The sequence below is a fragment of the Neomonachus schauinslandi genome, chromosome 3 (genome assembly GCF_002201575.2).
Source record: "Neomonachus schauinslandi chromosome 3, ASM220157v2, whole genome shotgun sequence".
Classification (NCBI taxonomy): Eukaryota; Metazoa; Chordata; class Mammalia; order Carnivora; family Phocidae; genus Neomonachus; species Neomonachus schauinslandi.
This window is the reverse complement of record NC_058405.1, coordinates 157236344-157243856: the sequence shown is the minus strand read 5'-3', so window position 1 is coordinate 157243856 and position 7513 is coordinate 157236344. Positions and strand designations below refer to the sequence as shown.

The 7513-nt window shown below is 36.9% G+C and overlaps 1 non-coding gene across 1 annotated transcript; it reads right to left on the bottom strand.

Annotated features, from left to right (window-relative positions):
- Positions 1–5624: 5624 nt before the first annotated feature.
- LOC123324439 lies at positions 5625–5730 on the bottom strand. The gene has a single exon (XR_006539811.1). It is a non-coding gene; the product is annotated as a U6 spliceosomal RNA (small nuclear RNA).
- Between the last annotated feature and the right edge of the window lie 1783 nt (positions 5731–7513).

The following is a 7513-nucleotide window of genomic DNA, read 5'->3' as shown; positions in this document are numbered from 1 at the left end:
TCAGTGAGCCCCCAGAGAAAAGCAGTCAGTCACTCCCGTCTCCCCAGTCTCTGGCCGCATTCCGTGCTCACCCGGCCTGTGACCGTGCGTTTCTTTCTCTGGCACACGACCCGTGTGGAGTCTCCAATCCCACCAGATCCCTGCGGTGTGCTCCTGTGCCGCTCCTCCCAGGGGAGGAAGGGGAGTCTCCCCGGATCTGCCGCTTGTTGGGTCCCTGCTGGCGGAGCAGTGGCCCAACTGTGCCTTGGATCACGGTTTATGGCAACCCCGAGCTGAGAGCCCGCGCCTGGGGTCCGTCTCTGCAGCCGGCTTCCCGCTCCGATACCTGGGAGCTCTGCCACACTCAGGCACCCCAGGTCTTTCTGTGACCCTGAGGGTCCTGAGACCACACTGTCCCAGCAAGGGTTCCACCCCCCGCTTAGCCACCAGAGTGACGTCCCTCAGTGGTGCAGACTTCTAAAAGTTCCGATTTTGTGCTCTGCGGCTCTATCACTTGCCAGAAGTGGCTGACGGAGGCCCCTCCCCCGCCGTCTATCCTCCCAAATATCACCTCAGATTCATTTCTCTGCACGTCCTACCTTCCAGAAATTGGTCACTTTTCTGTTCAGAGAGTTGTTGCTACTCTTTTCTTCGATCTCCTGTTGAGTTTGTGGGTGTTCAGAATGGTTTGATCCCTATCCAGCTGAATTCCTGAGACCAGACAAAATCCAGGTCTCCTCCTCCGCCATCTTGCTCCACCCTTGATATTAGCTTTTATAAAAAGTATGAAAATTTCACAAGAGCCTATATTATGATGTTAATTTGGTTAAAAAAAATCCTGTTCCTTATAGAAGTAGTAGCTGGATGTATATATTTCACAAAGTTTATTAAAAGAAAATCTGTGACGAACACATGGGTATATTATCAGAATTTTTTTTTTCTGAGTAGGTTACCTGACTTAAGGAAAATGGGATAGTAAAAAAAGTATACCTCATTAGGAAAAAATGACAAGATAAAATGTAAGGAACAAAGTGGATAGATACTTCTCACCTTGTATAAAGAAAAGTGGTTTATCAGGACTGTATTTTGGCTGTGAGCAGAAGCAGTTTATGACTACTGTGGCTTAAATATGTTTTAATTTTTCTCACAAACTGAGATGATGTCTGGAGGTTGACAGTTCACAATTGGTACAGTGTTTCAATGATCTTTTCAGGGATACATATTATATCCATCTCTGTGTTCTGCAGTGCTTAGGTGTTGCATTTTGTTCTCCTAGTTACTGCCTAATAAAACCAAGATGGCTGTTAGATCTCAAGATATTGTATCCACATTTCAGGAAGGGATAAAGGGGAAAGAGTGGTATAAAGGAAGAGAGAGAGAAATGTATCAGCTGAGACTCTTTTTATTAGGGGAAAAAAAAAACCATCTGGAAGCCTTATTTAGGAGACTTCCCCACATTTTATTGGTTAGAAATTTGTCACATTTTACTTTTAGTTGCAACAGAGGCCTTTATGGTAGAGAAGGCAAGAGAAGAGATGACTAAGGTGATATTTAGTGAATCTGCTGCCACAGTTTAATTTTTACCACTGGTAGTAAGCAAAAGTTATGTGCTAAGGAAAAAATATTCTTAAAACTAAAAATTCAGATCTTCTGAATATCACTCATGTAAATAAAAATCAAAATAACTTTTTTTTCCAACAATCAATATATATTATTTGTCCTTTTAAAATTATGTCTCAGGGGCTCCTGGGTGGCTCAGTTGGTTAGGCCTCTACCTTCGGCTCAGGTCATGATCTCAGGGTCCTGGGATCAAGCTCCCTGCTCAGTGGGGAGTCTGCTTCTCCTTCTCCTTTAACCCCCCCCGCAATGTTCTCTCTCTCAAATAAGTAAATAAATAAAATCTTTAAAAAATTATGTCTCAGGTTTAAATAATTCAAATATTACAAAATCAAATTAGAAAATTTGATTCAGTGGATAATTTTTAAAAAAGATTTATTTATTTGACAGAGCGAGACACAGCGAGAGTGGGAACACAAGCAGGGGGAGTGAGAGAGGGAGAAGCAGGCTTCCTGCCAAGCAGGGAGTCCAATGTGGGGCTTGATCCCAGGACCCTGAGACCATGGCCTGAGCCAAAGGCAGATGCTTAACGAATGAGCCACCCAGGCACCCCTCAGTGGATAATATTAATCAGTTATTATTATTAGCTACCTAAAAAGTGCCAGATATGAGTATTTGTATATCTAGTTTTGATGTGAAGAAACATATTTAGAGAAGTAAAATAATGTGTCCAATCCCTATAACCTAAAGCAGTGGACTTTGAATTTCAACCTAGTTCTTTCTGACTCAGAGCTTGCACTTGATCCACATATCAACTTCATTGAATAATGAACACTACAAATTAATGATATATTTAACAAAACTAAATTGTGTGGAGATTACTGTATTTTATGTTTCAGATCATCACCTAAATGTTTAGATTTAGCTCTGAAGTGGACCTTTGAAAATACTCACCTTCCAATTAAATACTATTTTTTTTAAATAACTTATCCTCCTGTTACCATGATATCATTCTTCTGTACTATCAAAATCACCTATAAGCGAAGATTAGTAAGAAAATGTGGAGTTTGCATTTAATTAGATTCAGAGACTCAAGCTAGAGCAATACTGCTTTTGTGAAAGAATTTCAGAGGTTACCTACTATACAGGGATAGAAGTTTTGTTTATTTTCTTTTCACCAGCAGGTTTTTCCCCACTGCACTTCCCTGTTTGCCGGTGGGTATAATTCCACTAATATGACAAGGACTTTACCCAAATTGGGAGATCAGTGTTCTTTCAGTTGCTTATTCCAAAAACCTTACAGACCTCTTTGACTCCTTGTTTCACATCCCATATTTGATCTGCCAGTAAATCTTAATTAGCTCTACCTTCAAAATATATATAAAACTTGATTGTTTTCTGTTGACTCTGCACTGCTTCCACCCTGTTCCAAGTTACTGTCAACTCTCATTCTCATCTGGATTATTGCAGTAGCTTCCTAAATGGCTTTTCCTGTTTTCATCCTTGACCTTCCCATTATTCTCGAAAGACTAGCGAGAATAATCTTGTTAAAATGGAAGTCAGATCATGTCACCCCTCCGCTTTTAATCTACAGTGGCCCCATCACATGTGGTAAAAGCCAGTCTTTACAATAGTCTGAAAGGTGTGACATAGCTTACAGTGTTTCTTTGATCTTACTTTCTCCCCTTTTTCTGTAGTTCTTTTTTTCCAGCCTTGAGAGTTGCCTTTTAACTTCTTAAACCTGCTAGGTGCTGCCCATTTCAGGGCCTTTGCATTGCTGTTCCTGCTGTGTAGGATGCTCTTTCCCATATATTGGCATATCTAGTTCTCTCTCTTTTGTGTCCTTACTCAAGACTGCCTTCTTAGTAAGGCTTTTCCTGGCTATCTTACTAAAAATTTCAACCCCCTTCCCTTAATTTCTTACCCTTTTCCCTGCCTTACTTTTCCCCCTGTTATGCTATCAAACATTCTATCTCACTGAAAAGTTGCGGTTTTTATCTTTTTGTTTTTACCTATTCCAGGTTCTTAAAACATTCTAGTATATAATGGATGCCCAATAAATACTTATTGATAGAATGAACAAATGAGTGAGTGAATACATGAACGAATATTCATTCAGTGTTTTTTGAAATGTGTAATAGGGATCTCAGGATTCTTGAAGTTTTTCTTAGCTTGTTAGTTATAATCCCTATAAGTATTAAACCATTCGTATTTTTTTTTAACTTGTTGATTCTGGCTACTCTCAACATCAATATTAATTGCCTAGGTAGTGTATACTAGATTATTTTAGACTCTTGATTTAGACTCTTAGATTTTGACCTTTAAGTCTTCCCATTAGTGATACTGGAAAGCTGTTTAGACTTTTGGAGACTCTGCATGGATTACATTTCTGCTTTTTTTCTTTCATGATTTATTTCAGCTTGTTAAAATATTTTGTGTTAATTATTTTGTACTTTCATTTTTATTATGCAAAATTATTCAGAATAAAACATGCATATTCTAAAAAAAAAAAAAAGGGTAACATGCGGACAGTGTTGCAAAACTCCAGGTGGGAGCTGTGACTGTCATGTAAAAATGACATATGTAAAAGTTATAAAATATACAACTGAAGTGTTTGAAGGAGAAAGGTGTCATTTGGGGGAGATTTATTCTCAAAGTCATAAGAAAAAAAAGGGAAGTGATCCCACCTGTTCCTTCTAGAGGTTCTCATTGCATTGCCATGTTTAATGGCAATTTATGTGCTGTATTACAAACAATTTAAATAAAAAAAAAAAAGCTCTTGCCTTCTGGAAAATAGACCAGTTAGAAAAATGATGCACAGTTGCTGAATTAAATATGTTCATTGAGTTGTTGGAACGACTTAAGTTCATAAACCGCGATATAGGAAGACACATAAACGAAGCCACACTTCTTTTATTTACATGATATACATTAAAAATCTTAGATATATATTGTTTCTTGAGATAGAATTACTATATAGTGACATGTACACATTTTTAAGTGTACAATTTGGTGACTTTTGACAAATGCATATAGCCAGCCATGTAACCTACATTGCCATCATTCCAGCAAGTACCGTCATGTCCTTTTCCTGGTTATTCCTCTCCCTCATTTAGAGGCAACCACTTTTTTGATTTTTAAAACTGTTGATTTCATTTTGCCTAATATTAACTTTCATATAAATGAGTTGTTTACTCTTGTATTCAGCTTCTTTTGCTCGCATATTGTCTGTTAGACTTATTCATGTTGTTGTGCCTACCAATATTTTTTTATTGGTGTGTAGTGTTCTGTATGAATGTGCTAAAATTTGTCCATTTTTCTCTTAACGGAATTTGAGTTTCCAGTTTTTGCCACTAATGAATATAGCTTCTATGAGCATTCTGGTGCACATATTTTTGTGGCTATATGTTCTTTTTTTTTTTAGTTTTTTGGTAAATATAGAGGGGTGGAATTGCTAGATCAAAGGTTAGAGGTATATTTAACTTTATAAGAATCTTGCTAAACCTTTCTCAAAAGTGGGGGTCTATTTTACACTTTAAGCTACCCATTTATTTTTATTGTTTTAAAATGGTATAGACTTCTGCAGTTCCTAATAGAGAGTGGCCATTTGGGGAACTTAGATTAGGTACCAAAGTCATTCTGTATATACAAGGTATTTTTAAGTGTCGTCTGAATATCAACTGTGTTTATTTAATTCTGAGAAAGAAAAGTGGGGTGTGTCTGATTTTTCTGCGGACTAGGTATGGAACAAAATGTTCTTAAAAATCTACATGTTAAAAGAGTCCTTAAAACCCACTTAATAAACAAGAAGAAATTTCCATACTATGGCTGTTGTGGGGATGATTAAGACTACTCATAATTTGAGTTCACAGTTCAAACTATCCCTCCAAACACTTTTTTTCCATATAACATTACATAACCATCTTTATTACATGTGTTTCTAGACACTTCTCTAATTGCATTACAGAATGGATATTCCATTCATTTCCAGAAAAAAAAAAAACAAAAAACCAGCAAGACTCTTCTCAAGTAGGGTACCAGGGACATTCTTAAATCCATTTTTATTACATATGTTTAAAAAAACTTCTTAAAATATGGAATACTGCTCCAATTTGTATGTCATCCTTGTTCAAGGACCATGCTAATCTTCATATTGTCCCAGTTTTAGTATATGTGTGCTGCTGATGGGAGCACCCTACCCCCCAAACTTTTTGAACTTATCAAACCCAATATATATTGTGACAAACTACCTTTATTTTTTCCTGTCCATGTTTCATTAATTTTAATATTTCTAACTTCTCCCACTGAATTCATCAAAATTTTGTTTTTGAAGAGTTAACATCCAAAAGAGCATAGAAATTTCTGAAACCTCTTTCCCTCTTCCCTAGGGAAGTGTGTTTTAAAAGAAGTTTAAAAGGAGTTTCATTCTGGAATAACTTAAAATCAGTTCTATATTCATTATCTAGAAGACCTGGCAAAATCAACTATCTTCACCCTGGCCTGTGTGTCATTGTTGAAGTAGAGAATGTGGAGCTAACAGTAAGGTTCCTAAAATGCATGTGCTTTCACAAGCCTATTCTCATGTGAAATGTTGTTTTTCCTCAGAAACATATTTGTGTTTGAGAAAAAGCAAATACAGGGCGAAATTTTGCGGGAAGGTTGAAAACAGGTACCATGGAAAATATTATTATTGATTTTTATAAATGTATTTGGCAGTGAATGTGTACTGAGTTGTCCAGTGTAAGCATCCAGGACTTTTTTTTTTCCCCCATTGGTAATATAGTAAAGTCCTCTTTCAGTAAACATTTGCTTTTGGGAAATATAAAAGGTCAGTTTTGGCCAACTGCATCAGTCCTTATTCTGCCATCTGTAAAAAATTTAGGCTTTGCCTTTTTGAATGACCCTTTAAAAATATACAAGACCTAATTCTATCCTTTACTCCCATAAGCCTCCCATTGGACTCTGGTGGGAACATTTTACAGTTAAGTTCTGAGGAATAGGACATTTCATAATGCCTTCTTGTGAGAACTTCCTTGGGCACAACCTGGCCAACTCATTCCTTGTGAGAGTGTTCTGTGACCTTACTGGCTTTAGAACTTCAAAATAGACTCTAAGCTGTTAAGCAGTAGTGCTGCTTGCAGATCTATCTATCTATCTTCTATCTATCATCTATCTATCTATCTGTCTATCTATCTATCTATCTATCTATCTATCTATCTATCATCTATCATCTGCTATCTATCTGATCATCTATCTCCATGTAACCCTAAAATTCTAGTGCAGTAGACATCCAAAGTAGATGACTCTTGGTGCACTGAGGAACTACGCTCTTTATCCGTCTTATGTTGATTAGTAGGTGTGTTCATTCTCAATGCCCTACTCTATCCTTTCGTAGTGCTCTATTTTAAAAACAGTATTTCTTGAACACTTAGTATGTGCCAGGCACTAGTAAAGAGAAACAGGTTGAAACAGGGTGGCTAAAAAATGTAATGAGAATACACAGCAGAGCCAGTATTTAGACCATGCTCCCTCTGAGTCCAAACCCATGGATCTTAACTGGTACATACCTTGCATTATACTGTACTGTGCCTTTTATATACTTTTTTTTTTTTTAAATAGCAGAGGGAAGGTCATTGTCTTGGGAAGGCCTTGTTTATTTACCAGTCTCTCTAATGAGTCTGACTAGCTTGAGATAGAGTTCTTGTCTTTCTTATCTTTGTATGGCTAGGGCAGGTTCCTTGGGAGGTCAATAAATGAATCTTCAATTTAAAAATTACTCTTTCTTTGTGATTATAAAAGTTTACCTTCTTGTCATAGAAGACTGGGCAAGTAGACAAATAAGGAAACAAAAACATAAGTTGTTACCAAAACCCATTATCCAGAAATAACTGAACAAATGTTTGATAAATGGGGGAATTCCAAATATTTTTAAAAAACCTTATAATCTTGTTTTGCATCTAATACTTTTATTTAACAG